Raw genomic sequence first — 23,332 nt, 5'->3', positions numbered from 1 at the left:
TTTTTTTTTTTTTGAGAGGAAATGCATTCTTGTCTGGTCCTGTGAAAAGAGAGAGATCAGATAAAATCGCTTTGGTGCTATATTTGGAGGGTCTCCCAAATGTAGTCCCCACCACCTCCCTCTGGGCTGGGGCCTGCCAAGCCGCAGGTGTCAGGAAACAAGATGGCGCCACACAGTGTACGGTGCTGAGTGAGAGGGGCAGGGGTGGGCCTTCACTTACTCGGAGATGCTGGCTCCTCTGAAACCCAAACGCTGCCAACTCCCTGGGCTCAGGAGTTAAAACCGCTTTCTTGCTCTGGGTTCTTCACTTCTTGTTGAGATCAGCTCCACATATTTTTCTGATGATGTCACCCATTCTGACTTCCTACATTTTGAAAGTTGATCTACAAGCAAAACCTTCCATAAGGCTAAAAAAAAAAAAAAAAAAAAGAAAAAGAAGAAGAAAAGAAAGGTGTGTTGTGAGGAGATGGAGAGGAGGAGGAGAGAGGCAGTTGCCTCCTTATTTTGAGATTTGCTGCAGCTGCGAGTGCCACTCCCCAGCCAGTTTCCTGGCTGCAGAGGGAGGCCAGTGGCCGGGCGTGGGTGACGTCAGGGCCAGGCCTGAGTCATCGCCAGCGGCCTGGCTGCCCTGCCACTCGGAAGGGGACAAAAGGAACCTTTGATGTCCAGAGGCCCTCCTCTCGGCACACTCGCCTGTACAGAGCAGCAAGCCAGGAGAACATTCCTGCTGTCTCTCCACCCCCAGCCGCCCTTCCTACTTCCGGAACAGTCCCAGGCAGATTCAAGAAGGCCTCCCCCAAGGGACGTCACCCTCCTGCATGGCAGAGGCATGGCCACGCTCTGTCAAAGAGAGAAGCAGAAGAGGGCGTTTCTCTGGGGATTTCTTACCTCTCCCTCTGGCATTCCCCCTTTTCCTTGTGGTGCTGCCTTAACCAGGGAGTCGAGACGGTATTAAAAGACATGTGAAGAGATGGAAGGTGCTCTCGTCACATTCCCTAGACAGTATCTGGTGGTCAGTGCCTTTATGCCATGGCCCTGGACCTCAGCTCCTTGTCTCTGAGTGCCAGTGTGAGCCTGCACCTCCTGGATTTAAGAGAGGACCATTCTTTAAAAGGGTTTTTAGGGGCGCCTGGGTGGTGCAGTCGGTTAAGCGTCCGACTTCAGCCAGGTCACGATCTCGCGGTCCGTGAGTTCGAGCCCCGCGTCAGGCTCTGGGCTGATGGCTCAGAGCCTGGAGCCTGTTTCCGATTCTGTGTCTCCCTCTCTCTCTGCCCCTCCCCCGTTCATGCTCTGTCTCTCTCTGTCGCAAAAATAAACGTTGAAAAAAAAAAATTTAAAAGGGTTTTTATATCCCAGTGCTGGCATGGGACTCAGTAAATATATGGTGAATGAATGAATTTTGATACATTTAGACGATAATTCTTTTTAAAATTTTTGAGAGAGAGAGCACGTGCACATGTATGAACGGGGAGGGGACAGGGAGGGGGCAGAGGGAGAGCAGGGGAGAGAATCCCAAGCAGCCTCCATGCTGTCAGCATGGAGCCTGACGCGGGGCTTGATCTCATGAACCATGAGACCGTGACCTGAGCCGAAATCAAGAGTCGGATACTTAACTGAATGAGCCACCCAGGTGCCCCTAGATGATAATTTTAGAATAAAATAGTAGAAAACATATACTGAATACTTGCACTGAATGTTCAAGCCTCTGTGCTAAGTGCTTTACAAAGATGATTTCATTTATTGTTATCATCATGACGAAGCTATAAGGTTAGGTACTATTATTCTTCCCTATTCTATTGATGGGAAAATGATGCTCAGAGAGATTAAGAGACTTCTCTAAAGTCTCACACTAGTTAATGGCAGAGCCTGGATCATCTGATCTCAAATCCTGTGTTCTGAATCACCATGCTGAGTGGCTGAAGTGAATGTGTGAACAATGACCAAGGGCAGCCTGTTCAGGTGAGCAAAGGGTAATGATGGGGCTTGAAATCATTCCACAAGGAAGTAGTGGAATTAGGGATGGTCTGTCTAGGGAAGTAGGCCTCATGTCCTCTCAATGGGTCAACACAAGGTCTGGGATAGCCAGAGTGGTCAGGAAGGCAGGTTCATTGTCAGGTCCCAGTGGGGGTAAGAAGCTGGGATGGGGAGACAAAGTCAGGGAGGTCTGGCGGCGTGTGGTGGATGCAGGGTATGGGAGAACCGTGGACTGGGTATCTCAGAGGGGCTGAGGCCCAGTATTGTCTTTGTTGCCTCCTGGACTCATGGGGATACGTGGGGGGTCAGTGCAGCTAAAGGCACTGCTTGTCTGGGACAGGCAAGAAGACTAGAGCGAAGAAAAACAAGATAGCTCTCAAAGACTCCAAGGCCTAGAGAAGGAGTTAGAACAAAGGCGTGTTTCAAGTACAAGGCGGGGCTGGAGGTGACAGGGACAGAGCTGGACCTGACAGGGGCAGTGACTGCCCTTAGCACTGCTCTACCAGGAATCAGCTGCCTTTCTGAGACAGAGTGCGAGTCCTATCAGTGGCTGTGTTCAAGCCAAGGTGAGGTGGGTTGGCCAGAGGAGAACATCTGCTTATGGGGGTATCTGGGCCCAGGATAAAGATGACCTTGGAGGTACCTTCTCCTTCTGGGCTTTATGATTGTGGTTTGTACTTTTCCACGGTTCTCCTAGAGTAAACGTCGCATTCCAAGAGGAAGACAAATGCCAGGAATTTCCAGCCCCTTGCAGAAGTAGGGAGGGAGCTGTCAGTGGCCTCCTCAATAATGCCACTCCATGGCTTTCCTCCCCACTGTGGTTATGAGACCCCTCTCCCTGGCTCAGGAGATCGATGCCTCTGGTAGCTGGGGACATCGTGTTGCCACCTTGTTCCTGGGAGTTCTGCCAGTTGCCACTCTGAGGAATTACACTTGTGCTGTGGGTTCTGACTCCCCAGGCAGGTGGAATTAGCAAAGGGGAATTTTGGGAGAGAGGAAGCCACATGCTTTTAATTAAGGGAGCAGCAACAACTGATCAGGGTCATTGTCAACGTCCACGCAGAGCCTGACCTTGGGCTGAGGAGAGCACTTTAAGTTCCAGGCATTTTTGGCAGAAGGCTTGGGTTTGTTTTTTTTTTTTTTCCCCCTTGGTTCTCTGTAGAAAATGCCTTTTGGGCATCTCCCCACTCTGCTTCCCCAAAGGCTTGGTGGCCTTGCTTGCTTCACATACACAGGTGTTTATTTCTCTAATAAGACAAAGAGAGGCTTATTATTTTTTCATTCTACCTTGCGGGGCCAGGATAATGTGAAGACAAAAGGAAAAAAAGGGGGAAATGATGAGTAAGCTTCAGTGAGATACAAAGCCTGGCACTGTGTGTTCTGGAATTGATCCTAATAGGATAAAATCAGAATTGGGCAAAACATCTACTGGGGGACCCAGAGAAGTAAGTACAGTGACACCCCTAACCTCTACCCCATCTAGAGAATCCTTTGTTACAACAAATGCAGTTATATACTGGTAATCAAAAAATACATCAATAAAACCTTTACAGGTTCAAGAAATTCCTCAAAGACTTTTCTATACTTGCTGCCTCCAATTTTTTCATCTCATGCACGTTTTAAAAACACAATTTATTACGATATAGTTTACATACCATAAGGTTAACCCACTTAAAGTGTACAAGTCAATGGATTTTAGTATATTTACAGAATTGTGTGACCTGTAATCTAATTTTAGAAGCTTTTTTATCACTCCAGAAAGAAATTACATGCCCATTAGTAGTCACTCTCACTCACGCCACCCCTCACCCCCCTGTCCTAGGCAAACATTAACCTCCTCTCTGTCTCTATAGATTTGCATCTTCCGGACATTTCATATAAATGGGATCATATAGTATGTGGTCTTTTGTGTCTGGTTTCTTTCACTTAGCATAATATTTTCACAGTTCATCCATGTTGTAGAATATACCCGTACTTCATTCCCCTTTTTCAGTTTGTTTGTTTGCTTATTTATTTTAACTTTTTTTTAGTAAGCTCTAGGCCTAGCATGGGGCTGGGAACCATGACCCCAAGATCAAGGGCTGCATGTTCCACCAACCGAGCCAGCCAGGCACCCCTGTACTTCATTCCTTTTTAGGCCCAAATAATATCCCATTGTGTGGATGTGCCACATTTTGTTCATCCATACATCGGATGACGGACATTTGGGTTGTTTCCATTTTTGACTGTTGTGAATAATGTTGCCATGAATATTCCAGTACAAGCTTTTGTGTGGACGTATATTTTCATGTCTCTTGGGTGGATACCAAGGAGTAGAAGTGCTGGGCTGGGTTGTAAGGTGACTCGATGTTTGACATTTTAGTACATGGGCTGCGAAGCAAGCATCCTGTTTAACATCTTGAGGAGCTGCCAGACTGTTTTCCAAAGTGCGCCATTTTACATTCCCACCAGCCATGTGTGAGAGTTCTGATTTCGGTGCATCCTCACAACACAATTCTTGTCTATCTTTTTGATTCTAGCCATCCCAGTGGTTTTGATGTGGTATCTCATTGTGCTTGTGATTTACATCCCCCTAATGACTAATGATGTTGAGCATCTTTTCATGGGCTTACTGGTCATTTGCAGGTCTTCTCTGGAGAACTGTTTGTTCAAATCCTTTGTCCATTTTTAAATTGGATTATTTGTCTTTATACATTCTGGATACAAATCCCTTATCAGAAATATGCTTTAAAAATATTATCGCCTTGTCTGTGGGTTGTCATTTCACTTTATTTATGATACTCTTCAAAGGAGAAAGGTTTTTAATATTGATGAATTCCCTTTATGAATCTTCTGTTACATCACTTGTACTTTTTGGTGTCAAACCTGAGAAACCATTGTCCAATCCAAGGTCATAAAGATTTATACCCAAGTTTCCTTCTAACATAGTTTTATTTTATTTAAAAAATTTTTTAATGTTTATTTATTTTTGAGAGAGAGAATCAGAGCATGAGCGGGAGAAGGGCAGAGAAAGAGGGAGATGCAGGCTCCAGGCTCCAAGCTATCAGCACAGAGCCTGACATGGGGCTCAAACTCACGAGCCTTGAGATCATGACCTTAGCTGAAGTCGGATGCCCAACTGACTGAGCCACCCAGGTGCCCCAATATTATTTTATTTTAAAAAATGTTTATTTACTTATTTTGAGGGGAAAAGGGGAGGGGCAGAGAGAGAATCCTAAGCAGGCTCTACGCTCAGCATGGGGCTCAATCTCACAAATGTGAGATCATGACCTGAGCCGAAATCAATAACTGGACGTTTAACTGAGCCACCCAGGCACCCCTAATAGATTAGTAGTTATAGTTCTCACATGTAGGTCTATGATCCACTTTCTATAGTATAAGGTAGGGATCCAAAGTCATTCTTTTCCTGTGGATATCCAGAATCATTTGTTGAAAAATTATTTTCACAAGAACTCTAAACATCTAAAACTGTTCTAAAATACAAAGTTTATTTTATTTTACTTTATTTTATTTATTTATAAATTTTATTTATTTACTTATTTTTGAGAGAGAGAGAGAGGGAAAGAGCATAAGTGGGGGAGGGGCAGAGAGAGAGGGAGGCACAGAATCCAAAGCAGGCTCCAGGCTCCGAGCTGTCAGCACAGAGCCTGATGCAGGGCTCAAATTGATGAACTGTGAGATCATAACATGAGCCGAAGTTGAACACTTAACTGACTGAGCCACCTAGGTGCCCTCAAAGCTTATTTTAAAAAACAGTCCATTCTTTCCCACATTTAATTGTCTCGGCCCCTTTGTCAAAAATCAACTGACTATAAATATTTGCTAATTCTGGACTCTTAATTCTATTCCATGGATCTGTCTGTTCTTATGCTAGCACCACACTGTTTTGATTACTATAGCTTCATAATAAGTATGAAATCAGAGAGGATGAGTCCAACTTTGTGCTTTTTCAAGACTGTTTTGGGGGCACCTGGGTGGCTCAGTCGGTTAAGCGTCCGACTTCGGCTCAGGTCATGATCTTGCAGTCTGTGGGTTTGAGCCCCGCGTCAGGCTCTGTGCTGACACCTCAGAGCCTGGAGCCTGTTTCAGATTCTATGTCTCCCTCTTCCTCTTACCCTCCCCTGTTCATGCTCTCTCTCTCTCTCTGTCTCAAAATTAAATAAATGTTAAAAAAAAAATTAAGAAAAAAAAAGACTGTTTTGGCCAGTCTGGATCCCTTGCATTTCTATTTGATTTCTAGGATTATCTTCTCAATTTCTACAAAAAACTCCAGCTGGGTTTTTTTTTTTAATTGTTTTTTTAAACGTTTATTTATTATTGAGAGACAGAGAGACACAGAGCGTGAGCAGGGGAGGGGTAGAGAGAGAGGGAGACACAAAATTGGAAGCAGGCTCCAGGCTCTGAGTTATCAGCACAGAGCCCAATGCGGGGCTCAAACTCACCAACCATGAGATCATGACCTGAGCCAAAGTCAGTCACTTAACCAACTGAGCCACCCGGGCACCCCTATTCCAGCTGGGATTTTGACAGAGACTGTGTTCTACCTGTAGATAGGTTTAGGGAGTATTCCCATTTTAACAATATTAAGTCTTCTGATCCGTGAAACTGGGAAGCCTTTCCATATATTTAGATCTTTAATTTCTCTCAACAATGTTTTACCATTTTGGCGTACAAGTCTTATATTCCTTTCGTTAAATCCTATCCTAATTATTTTATTCTTAATTGATATTATTTATATTGGAAATAATCTTTGTTCATGGACTTGTTAAGAGCTTTGGAAGTTGACAGACCTAAGTTTCAGTACTGGCTCCACTAGTTCTTAGTTATATGACTTTAAGGTTACTTAGCCTGTATCAGCCTCCTTTATTTTTTTAATCTGGAAAAAAAGGAAATAATAATACCACCTGCTGGGTTTGTTATGAAAATTAAATAAGATAATGCTTATGTGACCCTCTTGAGACCATAACCCACATGGGCCAGTCTCAGGGTGATGTTACAATCTAAGAAACCCAGTCCGGTCACCAAAAAATGATTTCAAATTAATTCATATTCAATACTTGCATTTCTCAAGCACCATATAGAGCCCCCTGCAAGCCTTCTTAACATCCTTTTCCCCGTCTTATCCAAACTCCTTATACCCAAAAGCTTTGGCCTTGCCTTCTTTCTCCCAAGCTTCCTAGCAAGTTTTTCTCCCACCCTAACCAACACTGCTCTAATTCTTCTACTTCTGTCCTGTTCTTCTGATAGGTAAGGGGAAGAAAGGGGACAGGCAAAGCCAGAATTCTTTTTAGCATTCAGGACAAAAAGAAAACCAGGGAACTCTCAAACTTTGTTTGTATCACCATTCACATAAAGTGCTCAGTGCAACATCTGATAAGGGCTCAATAAATGTTGGGTTTTAATTTTTATTATGGTGTTGGTTATATTATACCTATCTATCCTTCATGTTAATGGAGCGGGGTTTAGATCATGACCTCTGAGAATCCAGCTGGGAGGCTACTGCTCAGTGGCCCATCCTCATTCATTTAGATGAATTCGGGATTATTACTTTCATTTCCTCTTCCTGAACCATTCCCCAAAGAATCAGCTCCTAGAAAATTGTAAAAGAATTCATCCTCGAGGCTCCCTGAGTAATGTTTGGTGGTCGTATCTCCTGTTTCTTCCCCAGCCTAGGACCAGGACTCCATCCTCCACAAAAACTTCTAGGACAGTGTTTTTAAAACTGCAGGTCAGTACCCACTATTTATTGGGTCAGAACCAGAGTGAGCTTCAAGTGACAAAATAAAACAGAAGAATTCAAGTACATTACAAGACTTTTGTTTTGGTTTTATAATATGGGTGCGAGCTGGGTCTCTCTGTGAAACATATTTGTCACTGTGGTTCAGGATTTTTAAAAAAAAAATTTTTTTTTCAACGTTTATTTATTTATTTTTGGGACAGAGAGAGACAGAGCATGAACAGGGGAGGGGCAGAGAGAGAGGGAGACACAGAATCGGAAACAGGCTCCAGGCTCTGAGCCATCAGCCCAGAGCCCGACGCGGGGCTCGAACTCACAGACCGCGAGATCGTGACCTGGCTGAAGTCGGACGCTTAACCGACTGCGCCACCCAGGCGCCCCTGTGGTTCAGGATTTTTAAAGTCTGAGAAACAAGTGTTGGAGTAGATCTTTCACTTTCATTAAGGTGTTCAAGCAACTCCTAAGAGCATAAAGGGGTCTGTCCATTTGGATGGGGATCAAAACCTTAAGTCCCAGGGATGAAGTTCCATCAGCAGTGAAGGATTTGGGGGCGTTAAGGCCTTTTTCTATAATTTATAAGAGTTGGTGGAGGATTATTGCTGTTGCCTTTGCGGACCTCCTCCACCCATCCCCCATGCACCCCTCCCCCCCCCCCATGCTCCCTCTTAGTCACCATCTCCTTTTGCCCGCATAATACCTGAAAATCCACACCCTGAACTTGTAAGGGGCTTTCTATTCCTCAATGCTCTTTCACATACACCACCTCATTTGATTTTCACAAGTATTCCATGGAATTGACAGGTCAGATCCAAACCCTTGCTTGACCATATAATTCCATGTGTGACCTTAATCTCTCGGCTTATCTCCTTAGCTGCTATATCTAACCAGAAAGGTTAAGAGACTTGGCCAATGTCTCACAGCCTGGAAGTGGCAGGACCAGGAAGAGAACCCAGTCTTTGACCTCCTATCCTGGTTGTCCCATGGGCTCTCTTCATGGAGACACAAAACTTCTTTTTAGTAATATTATTCATCTGACTGCTTTATGAAGAATGTTTAAAGAAGCAAAGAACACTTCACTCTCTTCCACCATATCTAAAAACACCAACTTTTATGGCACAAACCACAAGGCAAACAGCTCTACATGCCTTGTGGGTAAAGGTTATAGCTCTCAACATCAAAGACTATTTATTAAAGGCTGGGCCCTCCAAATCAGAGACAACAAAGTCCACAAGTAGAGGAAAACAAGGTTCCCCAAGGTCTCTTCTGTCCTTTGTGTTGCGGAGTGTCCCCTCTAGTGGCTCTGGAGGAAAACAGCTTCTGGAAAACATTCATAGATTCCATATTGGTGAAATCAGACAGTGTTAGATCTTTAAGGGAACTTGGTTCAAGGTGTCCCATCAGTAATGAGAAATTGAAAACTAGAGCAGTGGTTCTCACCCTGGGCTGATTCTGCCCCCAGGGAATGTCTGGCAACTTGTGTAGACATTTCTGGCTGTCATTTGACTGGGGATGGGTGGTGCTACTATCATGGGTAGGTAGAATCCAGGGATACTGCTAAACATCCTATACTACATGGGACAACCCCTCACAACTGAGGAAGTGGCCTCGATGCCCCCAAGTCCTTCACTACTGATGGAATTTCATCCCTGGGACTTAAGGTTTCTATCCTCATCCAAATAGAAAGACCACCTGCAGGTGTGTTACTATTATGCTCTTACGAGTTATTTCAACATCTTAATTATCTGGTCCCAAATGTCAATAGTGCTGAGGTGGATTGATGATATGTGATCTACCCAAGGATCTGAAGCTTCCCCTCCCCAAAGCTTTACTGAGATGTCACCGACATATAACTAAAGACTTGCAGCTTTATTCACAGCTTTTGATGGCTTGGGCTATGTGCTCTCTTTCTTTTGATTTCTTTTGGAATGGTTTTCTTAGAATTGTGAAAAATTCAAAAGTAATATATGCTCATAATATGGTTATATTTGAGATATTCATCCACTTCTCCATGTGCACACCAAGACAAGCAACCAATCCACACACAGGAGTTTCTTTTGACTTTGCCTGTTATATAAACGTTGAATTAACACACATTACTTTACAACTTACTTTTTTTATCTAATAAATTGTGAATATCCCTTCAGGTCCAAAATAAGAATCTCCTATATGTTTATAGAAGTTCAGAATGATCAGTACTGTGGACTCCAAGGAGCTAATATAGCCTATGAGGGACATTAAATAACCCTGAATCATGCAGTGTGTGTCTTTAGTATCTCTGACCCTTGACATTTCACTTTTTTTGTAGATCGCTGGGCTCAGGATTAGAATCTTTGATAGGCCATGCTATCTAACTAGGAATGAGTAACATCCTTTTGTTGTCTTTGATTTAATATAACAGATTTTTCAAGGCATAGTAAGTAATCCTGGTTTTCTGTTGACTGTGGTACTATAAAACTTCCTTTTATAACAAATATACGTGTACTGATTGATTTTATGTCAACTTGACTGGATCATGGGGTGCCTGGTTATTTGGCTAAACATTATTTCTGGGTGTGTCGGTGAGAATGTTTCTGGGTGGGATTAGCATTTGAATCTATAGATTGAGTGAAGCAGATGGCCCTCTGCCACATGGGTGAGCATCATACAATCTGTTGAGGGCTTAGAACAAAACGGCGGAGGCAGGGAGAATTTGGTCTCACTCCGCCTGATGACCTGGGTCACTGGTATTCTCCTGCCCTGAGACTGAGACTTACACCATGGTCTCTCCTACTTCTCAGAACTATACCACAGGCTTTCCTGGGTCTACAGCTTGCAGATGATAGAGCATGTGACTGCGTAGCCTCCATAATCATGTAAGCCAATTCCTCATAATAAATATTCTGTGTATATGTATCCTATTATGTATATATGCACATATATGTATACTATTAATGCATATATAATGTAAATATGAATCCTATTAATTCTGTTTCTCTGTAGAATCCTGGAGCCAAGTCAAATAAAAATATTTTAATGATGTAAGACTGATTTAAGTTTGGGGAAGAGTGCTCAAACTCATTTGTGGTATGGCCAACCATGTTGCTCAATCATTCCCTTCTGATGGACAAAGGGTTTTTTCCCCAGGTATTTGTTTCTTTTGTCAAAAGAGATATTGCAATAAATATCCTTATCCTTTCATAATTTTAGTTCTATGAAATAAATTGTCCAAAGTGAAATTATTGTTTCGGTTTTTTGTGTATTTAAAGTAGTAACAGATATTTTCAGATAATTTTTTTTTTAATATTTTTTTCAAAGTTTATTTATTTTTGGGACAGAGAGAGACAGAGCATGAACGGGGGAGGGGCAGAGAGAGAGGGAGACACAGAATTGGAAACAGGCTCCAGGCTCTGAGCCATCAGGCCAGAGCCTGACGCGGGGCTCGAACTCACGGACCGCGAGATCGTGACCTGGCTGAAGTCGGACGCTTAACCGACTGCGCCACCCAGGCGCCCCTCAGATAATTTTCAAAAAAGCTGAAGCAAGTCATACTTCAACCGTTAATATCTGAGACTAAACATTCTCCCACATCTTTGCCATCACTGAATAGTAATCACTTTTTTTTTTTTACATTTTACCATTCTGATGGGTAAAAATTGGTATTTCACTTTTGCCTTTTATTTTTTGGAAGAGCAGTAGAGTATATTATATGTCATGTCATTTATTTTTTTGTTTAAGTCTTATTTAAATTCGAGTTAGTTAACATACAGTGTAGTATTAGATTCAGGTGTACAATTTAGTGATTCAACACTTACATACATCACCCGGTGCTCATCACATCACTTTTACTTTAATTTGCATTTCCCTGACTCTAAGAATAGGGGCTAAGAGCATAAATGAGTGAATTTTATGGTGTGTGAATTATATCCCAATAAAACCATCATTGAAAAGCTAATTATAAGTTGTAACGTATTTTATTTTACTATGTTTTTTAAGTTTATTTGTTTATTTTGAGAGAGAGAGAGAGAGACCAAGTGGGAGAGAGACAGACAGAGACGGAAAGAGAGAGAGAGAGTCCCAAGCAGGCTCTACATCACCAGTGGAGCGTCCAACATAGGGCTCCAACTCACAAACCATGAGATCATGACCTGAGCCAAAATCAAGAATTGGACACCTAACCGTCTGAGCCACCCAGGTGTCCCAATATTAATATATTTTAAATAATCAGCAAAATAATTTTTAAAATGCACAGTAATCCATGCACTGAACATCTTCATAACCTTTGTTTCTACCCATCTTACAAAGACTAAGGCAACCTCCCTGAATGTCTCTACAAAAGAATTTCTAGGGGTTACTGCTGAAGTTAATCCTAGACCATGGCTCCTCCAGGTGAAAATAAAACTCATTTCTAGAAAGAAAAAACCAAGTTCTCCACTGGGGAGGGAGGAAAGATCTCAGAAATAAATCAACCAATCACATTAAGTAGAAAAAGGACGTGAGAAAGATGGATAAATTATAAACCAAACTATGGCCTTGGCCAAAACATGTTAACATCTCTGAGCCCAGCTGCTGCTTCTGTTAACGGGAATAAAAACCCTGCATGCAGATTTCACACCAGGTTGCCACATGGCTGTTGTGAAGGTCAGAGGATTGTCTGCCAATAACGGTAACCTCCTGCCCCAGTTTGCTAAGCTTCCCAGGATGTGGGACTTCCAGTTTTAAAACTAAAGTAGTCCCTAAAAACCTAGATGAGTTGGGTATTTTACTACCAATTGAGGTTTAAAAAATATATATTTTTTTTAATGTTTATTTGTTTTTGAGAGAGAGAGGCACAGAGCACAAGCAGGGGAGGGGCAGAGAGAGAGGGAGACAACACAATCCAAAGCAGGCTCCAGGCTCTGACCTGTCAGCACACAGCCAACGTGGGGCTTGAACCTGTGATCCGTGAGATCATACTCTGAGCCAAAGTCAGACGCTTAACTGACTAAGCCACCCAGGCACCTCTCTACCAATTGAGTTTTTAAGGTCCAAAGTAGAATTTGGAGCACAGAAAGAAACATATACGTTAACATGTGTCTGAATCAATATTCAATTAAGTGTAAGTTAAAAAAATGTAAGCTTAGGGGCGCCTGGATAGTTCAGTCACTTAAGTGTCCAATTCTTGATTTTAGTTCAGGTAATGATCTCATGGTTGGAGTATTAAGCCCTGTGTCCAGCTCTGTGCTAGGTGTGGAGCCTGCTTAAGAGTCTCTCTCCCTTTGCCCTTCCCCTGCTTGCGCCCCCTCACACACATCCTCTCTCTCACTCTTTCAAGAAAAAAACCCCCATAAACTTAAAATCACCTGTAAACATAGTTGTTTTATTCATAAACATAGATGTTCAAAAGTATAAAAATAAGAATAATTATTTTCTCTTATCTTTGAACTCATGTTCCATTCACTTATCAATTTAAAAGATTATATTCCCCTAACAAGTAACTATTTATATAAATTGACCTAACTAAATATTCATAAACATTTAAAACAACATTTACAAATTTCATGTCAAATCCTCTCAGGAATTTCAGTTACCAAAAGAGAAAAAACAGTTACAAATTTAATGAACAAAATCTTGCTAAATCCAAACAATCAACAAAACTAAAAGGCAAAGTGTTAGTAACAAAATATATAAAGAACAACTCAACACCCCAGAAACACTCAAATTAATTTTTAAAATTTTTTTAAAGATTTTATTTTTAAGTAACCTCTACACCCAATGTGGGGCTCAAATTCAAAACCCCAAGACCAAGAGCTGCATGCTCTACCAACTGAGCCAGACAGGCATCCCAACAAATAATGCAGTCTAAAAACGGGCAGAAGACACGAACAGACATTTTTCCAAAGAAGACATCCAGATGGTCTACAGATACATAAAAAGATATTCATCATCACTTACCATCAGGGAAATGCAAATCAAAACTGCAATGAGATATCACCTCTTACCTGTCAGAATGGCTAAAAGCAACAACACAAGAAACAACAGGCGTTGGCAAGGATGTGGAGAAAAAGGAATCCTTGTGCACTGTTGTGGGGAATGCAAACTGGCAGAGCCACTCTGGACAACAGTATGGAGGTTCCTTAAAAAGTCAAAGATAGAACTACCCTATCTATCATCCAGCAATTGCCCTTCTGGGTATTTACCGAAAGAATACAAAAACACTAGTTCAAAGGGATACATGCACCCCTGTGTTTATAGCAGCATTATTTACAATAGCCAAGGTATGGAAGCAGCCCAAGTGTCCATCGACTGAGGAATGGATAAAGAAGATGTGGAATATATATACAATGGAATATTATTCATCCACAAAAAAGAATGAAATCTTGCCATTTGCAATGACATGGATGCAGCTAGAGAGTATAATGCCAAGCAAACTAAGTCAGGGAAAGACAAATACCATATGATTCCACTCATATGTGGAATTTAAGAGACAAAACAAATGAACAAAGGGGAAAAAAGAGAAAGGGACAAATCAAGAAACTTAACTCTTAATCGAGACTCTTAACTATAAAGGACAAACTGATGGTTACCAGAGGGGAGGTGGGTGTGGGGATGGGTGAAAAAGGTGATGAGGACTAAGGGGTGCACTTGTCATGGGTGATAAGAACCAAGTGATGTATGAAGTGTTGAATCACTACATTGTATACCTGAAACTAATATAACATTGTATGTTAACTAACTAGAATTAAAATAAAAACTTAAAAATTAGAAAAAAAAACCATGCATACACACAAAGATACTATGTCCCTGTTATTTAAGCCATTTATAGTTTAGTGTTTTCTTACTTGCAGCCAAAAAGCTTGCTTATTGAGCATGCATAAGACCCCATAACAGGTACGCACAATTATGGACTCCTAATGGCACTCCCTGGCCTCACAGCCCCCTTCTACCTTTCTGCATCAAGAACATTCTTTCTAAAGAGCCACTTTGATTAGAGAATTCTACTGCTCTAGCCATTAGCGGTAATATTATGCCAAACACAAGAAGCTAGTCACAAAAGACCACATATTATATGATTCTATTTAAATGAAATGTCTAGAGCTGGGAAATCTATAAGGATAAAAAATAGATTAGTGGTTTCTTAGGCTTGGGATGAGGATGGAGGGTTAGGGGGTAACAGATAAAGGGTACATGTTCCTTTTTTTAAAAAAAAATTTAATGTTTATTTATTCTTGAGAGAGAGAGAGAGAGAGAGAGAGAGAGAGCACGCACATACATCAGTGGGGGAAGGGCAGACAGAGAGGGAGACACAATCCAAAGCAGACTCCAGGCCCTGAGCTGTCAGCACAGAGACTGTTGTGGGGCTCAAACTCACGAACCGCAAGATCATAACCTGAGCTGAAGTCGGATGCTTAACCGATTGAGCCACCCAAGCATCCCAAGGGTACACATCTCTTTTTGAGGTGATGAATATGTTCTAAAATTGACTGGTGATGGTAGCACATATTTGTGAATGTACCCAAAACCACTGAATTGTACACTTTAAATAGGTGAGTTGTATGTTTGTGATCTCAATAAAGCTGTTAAAAAAATAAAGCTTTCAGTGGTGATCCATTATCTAGAAAATAAACCACAAATTTGTTACCTTGGCATTCAAGGTTTTCTATCCTCCAGCCTCAAACTATCATCTAATTTAATCCCTGGCTACTTCTCTATATAGCAGACAATTGGATAGCTCATGAGTGCAGGAACACAACCTGTGGTTCTCTGCTTCTCTACCCTTGCTCCTATGTTACCTTGGCCTAGAATGACCTCTGCGACCATCTTGGTCTCTCAAAATCTAACTGGCCTAATTCAAGGCCCAATTCGAATGTTCTCCTTAATATTTCCAGGCAGAAACATTGCTTGCACCTCTGAATTCATAGAATTCAATGTATCTTCTGTGGTGTTTGCCTTGTCCTCTTTTACAGGCTTGTGTTTACACAATCCCATTGACTATACTAGCCCCAGTTTCCAAATCAAAAGTTGGATGGTAATCATGTGTCTATACGGAAGAATATTGCAAATATGAACCACTTTAGAAACTTTGGATTATATGGTTGTCATAACAGCTTTCCCACTAGAGCAAATGGTCTTTGTTGGATACAGACTGGTGTTATGTGTCCTTTACTCTTTCGTAGAGTTTTTGCCACTGTCTCTTAGACAGATGAAAGAACTTAGCCTCCCCTTTTCTCACTGATGCATGGAAATGCAGTTAGGTGGTTTTAATGAATGGTCTTATCCCTGCATTGTATGCCAAATAAATAAAAGCTACACTGATGATACAAACATTTTTAAAGGCAATGAAAGTATCATAAGAAAATAAAAAAGAAGATTTTTATAATCTGGTGATAGAGGAGACAGTCCTAAATAAATCACAAAATCCAAGATTCCATCAAGAAAATCAATAATGAATTTCTCTACCTAAAAACCCAAGCCTTCTGTATGGCAAAAGATACCATAAACGATGTTAAAGGACAGATAACAAAGATTTTAAGAATGTATATATTTTTAAGCTTACTTATTTATTTTAAGAGAGGAGAGAATGCATGTGCATGTGTATGCAAGTAGGCAAGAGGCAGAGAGAGAGAGTGGGAGAGAGAGAATCCCAAGCAGGTTCCACACTGTTAGCCCAGTCTGTGAGACCATGACCTGAGTTGAAATCAAGAGTCAGACATTTAACTGGCTGAGCCATCCAGGCACCCCAAGAAAATATTTTTATGAGATATAATAGTTAAAGGATGAGTATCGGCACTCACTGAACAAACAATACATTAGAAAAAGGCCAAAGAATATGAACAAGTAATATGTAGAGAAAAGGTAGAAATGACAGCATATAAAAGATGTTCAACATCACTAGCATCAGGGAAATGGAGAACAATACAGTGAGGATCATTTGCCTCTCAGATGGGCCAACATGGAAAAGACTGAGGCTATCCATAATTGTCAAGTGTATGGGGAAAAGATCAAACATAAATAGTAGTGTTGCACATACACACAATTTTGAAAGAGCAATTCAGTAGGATCTAATTATTTTCTGCCACAAACAGTTATTACAGTCATAATTCCCAAGTGAATTTGTAAAAAGCCATTCTTTTTTGAAAAAAATTTCTTAATGTTTATTTATTTTTGAGAGAGAGCCAGAGCACAAGCGGGGTAGGGGCAGAGAAAGGGAGGCACAGAATCTGAAGCAGGCTCCAGGCTCTGAGTGCACCACAGGGCTTGAACTCATGAACCCATGAACCATGAGATCATGACTTGAGCTGAAGTCGGATGCTTATCCAACTGAGCTACCCAGGCGCCCCTGTAAAAAGCCATTCTTGTGTAATGAGGGGGAGTCTCAAAATCTTTCTTTTCCAGTTCCCCCCATTCTAAGAGGCTTACAGGAGAACACTTTTAAAGATAATTTTTGGGTTGCCTTCAATACTAAATAAGGAAGTCTGGCAGTGCTAATCATCTTGAAACTCCAACTCTTTTTTTTTTTTTAATTTTTTTAACCTTTATTTATTTATTTATTATTTATTTATTTATTTATTTATTTATTTATTTGTTTTTTTAAATTTTTTTTTTCAACATTTATTTATTTTTGGGACAGAGAGAGACAGAGCATGAACGGGGGAGGGGCAGAGAGAGAGGGAGACACAGAATCCGAAACAGGCTCCAGGCTCTGAGCTGTCAGCCCAGAGCCCGACGCGGGGCTCGAACTCACGGACCGCGAGATCGTGACCTGGCTGAAGCCAGACGCTTAACCGACTGCGCCACCCAGGCGCCCCTAACCTTTATTTATTTTTGAGACAGAGAGAGACAGAGCATGAACGGGGGAGGGGCAGAGAGAGAGAGACACAGAATCGGAAGCAGACTCCAGGCTCCGAGCCATCAGCCCAGAGCCCGACGCGGGGCTCGAACCCACAGACCGCGAGATCGTAACCTGAGCCGAAGTCGGACGCCTAACCGACTGAACCACCCAGGCGCCCCAAAACTCCAACTCTTTAAGTGAGCATTTATTTTTAAAATTCTCCACATTTGCCTGGACTGATATTAGATATTAGCCCTGTTACCTGGTTACTTCTTAACATGGCGCAAGACCACTGCCTATATGGGTGGAGGCGGGGGGGGGGGGGGGGCGCGCGGGAGGGAAGGAGGGGTTACTTTGTACTGATCTCCCTTCCCTGGCTTCTCCTGATCAGCGTTCAGTTCAGGTGTGTACATGCTTTTTGTTTTCCTGCTGTTCGCTTGAGCTTTACCATAAGGTTGGGTCTTGGTATAAAGTTTTATCCATCGTTACAGTCATCTAAATACCCAGACATTTCCTAGGCTTGGCATATTCCCTTATCCCACTGTCCCTCCTAAGTGGGGCCATAAGAGCCCTATGGTACCTCTGTATGAGTTAGGAAAATGTGTCCCCTCGGGTGCAGCCCCCACACCAGGCCGCACCGCTCTGTGAGTGGAGCGCAGGTGGTCTTCAGTCCTGCTAGCCCCATCGGCCCCTGCACTGGCCGCCCTGCTCCTCACACCGGTCCTAGTCTAACTGCCGCACAGGAAGTCTTTGCAAATTGCTGTTTCCTCATTTCAAATGGTCACAGGACACAGTGGCACCTGCTGCAGTTAATGCTGCAGGCACGTGGCTCAGGTTTCTTTCCCTGGCTTGTCCTCCTAAGCTGCCCTTTGAGATTTCATCAAGTGTCCAAATCTCCTTTGTTAATGCTTCTAGCCAGCCCACCCCCACCTCCACCACACAAATCCTACAGGCTCAAGTGTTCACCCAGGAAACAGAGTGACGGAGAAGTTAACTGGTGTCTTATCCTTTTTACTGCTGTGGCCTTATCAGCAAAAAAGAACGATAAGGTAATTTTCTTCTTGGCCTTGAGTTTTAAGTTCTGGACTTCCTGTCCTCAGGGGAAAAGAAACAGCCCTTTGTGCTTCACAGTCTAAAATAGAGAAGTTTCTAGGCTCCAGGATAAAGACTTTTCACTCAGATCTTTGTTTACAAGCCAGATTTAGGAATTACTCAGGATTAAAGGAGGAAAGTGTGGCCCAGCTCCACTGGTGGTTCCCCAAGAGGGGGAAGTGTGTGCGTGCGTGTGTGTGTGTGTGTGTGTGTGTGCACGTGCATGCATATGTGTGTGCATGTTCACCTGTAGAGGTAGTCAGTGCAGGTTTCCAGGGTGGCAGGGGTCTCTGACCCAACACTCCTGCAGGAACTCAGGTGGGAGCCTACTTGAAAGCCTACGGACGTTGGACACTAAACACTCCTGCTTTGAGAGCCTGGGTGTGGGCCTCCATGGATAACCTGTAGTCACTGGAGAGAGACCCAGCACCAAGAAGTTTCTCCATGGTCCTCTCAGCATCATCCCTGACTAGCACGTGGGGTAGGAGAAGGAACAGTGGAAACCAAAGCCCCCACCATGCTCTACCTACCAGGACATCTCCACCTCCCTGGGCCTAGGAAAGCCTTGGGGACAGAAACAGGGAGACTCAGTGATTATGATATTGGGCTCTTCCCCAGCTGGAGAGAGTGAAGACCTTGAAGCCAAGTTTAATTTGATTTTAGAGAAATACAGAAATGTGGCATTCCTTGCAGCTGAATATTATGCAGCTATTTCTTCTATGTATAATCTATGGAAATCCCCCCCGGGAAGATAACGGCTCCTGCTTCTTCAACTCCTTCCTTTCACCATAATTTTCACCTCTTAGAAATTCTCTCTTGTCTAAACACTATGTACAGCTTAGCTCATAATATGCATATATTAATTTAGTGGAAACAGGAGTTCTTACGATCTTCCCAAGTGCTCTACTCCCCATTAAAAAAAAAAAAAAAAAAGACAGAAACAGGATTTTTAAGAAGAATCATGAAAATGAGGCCTGGAATTGGGACCCACCAGCCTAGATCTGGATCTTGAATACTCTAGAAATTCTCTTGTGTCCCCAGAAGAATCAATTGGGGAACCACCGGGTGAACAGCAAGTAGACAAATGGATTTACTTCCTTTGACTCAGAGTTACAAAATAACACCTAGTGTGCAAAAAGGCAATGTGTTTGGCACTCTGGAAATACAGGGAAGTAAAAGACATGGGCCCTTCCAGGAGGAAGGCACCAGCTCACTGGGGAGATAAGACTACAGGCCATGAAGTAAAGGATGAGCTGGGTAGAGAGGGCGTGGGGAGCTCAGAGAGACAGGAGGACTGGATGAATCAAGAAAGTCTCCCTGGAGAAGGGACACTAGGAGGAAACCTTGCCATCCAATTTCCTGATTTTAGCTGGCTGGAGAAGAAAGGTGGAAGGGAAGGAAAAGAAGGTTCCAGAGCCTTGACAAAGGGACAGAGGTAGGAACAGTCAGTGCCTGATTGTGAGGTCAATGATGCATGCTGGGGGTATTGGGGTATACATGGAGTTACATCCGGCAAGTGGGGCCAGTTTGTGGATGGTTTTCAGTGCTGGGAAGAGGAGTTCAGGCATGAGGCAGTTGGGTTTCCAGTACAGAAATTACATTATGAGAGCAGGGCTTAAGGAGGATTAGTAGACAGCTCCCATGGGAGATACCAAGAATTAGAGATTCTTTGGGTTAGTAATGATTTCTTTGTAATAATGCTTACGGTATTAAAACAAAAAGTTGACTTTGAGATGCAAGTATTGGGTGTTGTGCATAACGCTTCTGAAGGGTTTACACCTTGATACTACTTAATCCACACTATTAGTGAGAGAGTGAAGGGATTATTGACTTATGAAATCAACAATCGGGAGGGTCTGGGTTGAAGAAGTTTGGGAACTAGCATGAGACTAGAGGCCCAAGTGCTGACTTCATAAGGTGGTTATGAGAAACTGCAGAAGTTGGCTGAGGACCACGTTCTGCAAGAGCCCACTTGCAGGAGGAATGACGGGAGGGTCCCTGGAGACAGATGCTGGAGCCCAGGAGAGCTGGCAAGAAACTGTCCCAGATGATGGTGAGTAACATGACACCTGGGAGCAACCTCACTGCACTCACCGTCTGACCTTGCCATGTTCACGCACTCATTCACTTATTCACTCAAACTCTCTCATTCATTCAAGTATTTGTATCTGCTAAGGCGCTCTGGAAGGTGCAGACTTCAACTGTGCATGAGATGATCTCTATACTTCAGTGGGAGAGAAAAACATGCACACGAATAATGGCAGTTCAAAGCTGTTCTCTCCGCCCCCCCCCCCCCCGAACACCCCTTCTCTCTGGGAAACTAAAATATCTGCTGTATTGGTAGCTGATTGGCTCTCAATTTTCCTTGATGAGTTCCAATGTCAACTTTTGTTTTCTGTTTAATAACAACGGTGAAGACATTTAACAAGAAGTTTCTATAATTCCTTAACTTTCCCTTCTTCCTAAGGGGTGTGAATTGGAGGAAATTTCTTTGGTTTATCTGAGCTGAGGTAAGGGATTCAAATGGAACAGGCTGGAGAAGGGGGATCACCCTTAGGGGAAAGGGGTTAGGCTTTTCTGAAAGAGGGAAGATTTGGGTTGGGTTGAGGTGTGAGAGATTGCTTTAGAGGGAATGAGAGGGGGAAGGAGGCAGGAAGAACAGAGACAGAGAGATTGGTGGGGGTAGGAAGAGAGAGAGGGTCTGAGCAGCACTTATGTGCAGAGGGATTTGGGAGAAAGAGACTATTTCCTATTTGGAGGGAGTTTTGTATGTTATGCAATGAAACTCCTTGACCATGGCCTGAACTAGGATACTTCTGAAGGCTTTTGGGTGAGGGTGCAGGTGTTAGTAGTGCAAACTGGTGCTAAGACTGAAGGCAGCTTAGTTTTATTTGGGGGTGTTCCTGCTACCTTCAATTTTGCAGTCAGGCTTCCTCAGGCTTCTTTGTCTGTGCATATTTGATATCTGAGCTCAATGGCCCGTGAGCCTGTAATGGTTATAGATAGGACTTTTATGGCTGCGGCACGGCTTTAAGTTCTTCTCTACTCCCTCCACCCACATACACTGCCGATTCCACGGTTTTCTTGGCTGTTCCTTTGGCCCAGTCTAGCTAGCCCTCCCTTGATGGAATGCTTCTTCCATTCTTGCCTCCTTCCACATCTCCCTTTAAACTTGAAGCTCCACCACTGACTGTCTCCTCATCTATAATCTTTACTTTAAACATACTCTGAATTCTAGGATTCTACGAAATTTAGATTCTGAGAATTCAAATTATCACCTGGTTCATTCACAGTCTGTACTCACCTCAAGGACAGAAATACATATATGTGTATCCCTGAAAGGAGGCAAGGTGCTGGGATTATACTTCCTCAAGATAACCACAGAGCTCCCTCCCTCATTTCATTTAGGTCTTGCATAGAAGAGCAACACTCCTGCCTGCTCCCTAGCTCCTTTCCCTGCTTTATTTTTATTTATCACCTGATATATTATATATTTATTTATTAAATCGCTGAATATCTATCTTCTCTGCTCTCCTAGAATGTAAGCTCTATGAGGGCAAGAACCTTGCCTGCATCTCCAGGCCTGAAACTGTGCCTTGCATAAATATGCATTTGGTAAATGCTTCTGTTGAAGTTTTTAGATTTTACAAATGTATTTCTTAATTTCCAGAGGCTATTCATACTTCTCCAATTATTCCTCTTTCACTGCCTCCTGTTCTCTTATGATGCAGTATCTTCCCAAATACCTCTGAGAATACTAACTGGAGGTTTCTTTCTTTCCTTCTGTTTCCTATCTTTACTCTTTTCTCTGGTCATTCCTGTGTTTACTTGTATCCATCTTTCACGTTGTGACCTTTCCGCAAATACCTGGTCATCCTTGGTTCTCTTTACTTCACAATGAGGTAGTAAGATGTTACTTGGTACTTTTTGTTTTTTGAATCCGGATGGGGCTTACTGAGGCTTCACCTTGTGGTGATCTAGCTTTGCCAGTTAGTTGCTGTGACATCTAAGGCAAGTTATCTCACCACTCTGTGCTTCAGTTTCTTCCTAGAGTTGCTGTGAACATTAAATAAATTGATACATAGTGTAGGCATGACAATGCTATGTAACCATTTGCTACCTGTATTACTTTTACTGTGACTACTTGGCAGAAACCCAGCTATTTGCTAGGGAACGCCTAAATACCAACATGTCAGGGGGCTTATCCACGTGGCCATTAAATTCTGTAGAGAAAAGAATAGGGTTGTTGTTTCCTATGGGCAGTGGGGTGAGATGGGGGGAGAGCCTACCTGCTGCCATGTGGGGAGAGAGGCCAGCTGCTCCTTTGTGCCACTTTATCCATCACTCCCCTTTCAGTCCATCACTCACTCAGCTGATGTTTATGAGTTGTCTAGTGCCCCAAGTTCTGTTTTGCAAATGATTTCCTTCTCGATTCTATACTCCTCTAACCTTCCACTCATGCAGTATGAGTTTAGCTTCCTCTGTTCTCTTTCTTCAGCCACCACTCTTCCATCCACTGTTTACCCTCCAGAAAAACCTTTGAAATCTGTTATCTACTGAGAGTCCCTCTGCCATTACTGGGTATCTATCATTTTTTAAATACCCAATTTTCATTTTAGTGGGGTCTTGGTGGCAATAAAACCAAGCACACTTAATCTGCCATCTTTAAATCAGACACTGCTAAACTCTCTTGACAGGTACAGTACCAGGCTCCATGTTTGAAATCCTGGCTCTTCTGTGTT

General features: G+C 42.7%; 1 protein-coding gene across 11 annotated transcripts in view; it reads right to left on the bottom strand.

The window, feature by feature from the left end:
- The window catches only part of ZBTB38 (zinc finger and BTB domain containing 38), a 175,930-nt gene that overhangs the window by 115,500 nt on the left and 37,098 nt on the right, over positions 1-23,332 (bottom strand). For 10 of the 11 annotated variants that reach the window (XR_005792092.1, XR_005792091.1, XR_005792090.1 and 7 more), the window contains exon 3: positions 221-407. The gene's annotated coding sequence lies outside the window, so the exon portion shown is untranslated. Of the gene's footprint in view, positions 1-220; positions 737-23,332 lie in introns of those variants that run through there. The other variant, XM_040480346.1, reaches the window with a different exon arrangement.

This window comes from Herpailurus yagouaroundi, unplaced genomic scaffold (assembly GCF_014898765.1).
Source record: "Herpailurus yagouaroundi ecotype Mexico unplaced genomic scaffold, PumYag 159, whole genome shotgun sequence".
In the NCBI taxonomy this organism is placed as follows: domain Eukaryota; kingdom Metazoa; phylum Chordata; class Mammalia; order Carnivora; family Felidae; genus Herpailurus; species Herpailurus yagouaroundi.
Note: the sequence above shows the minus strand (reverse complement) of the source record. Positions and strands in the feature narration are given on the sequence as shown.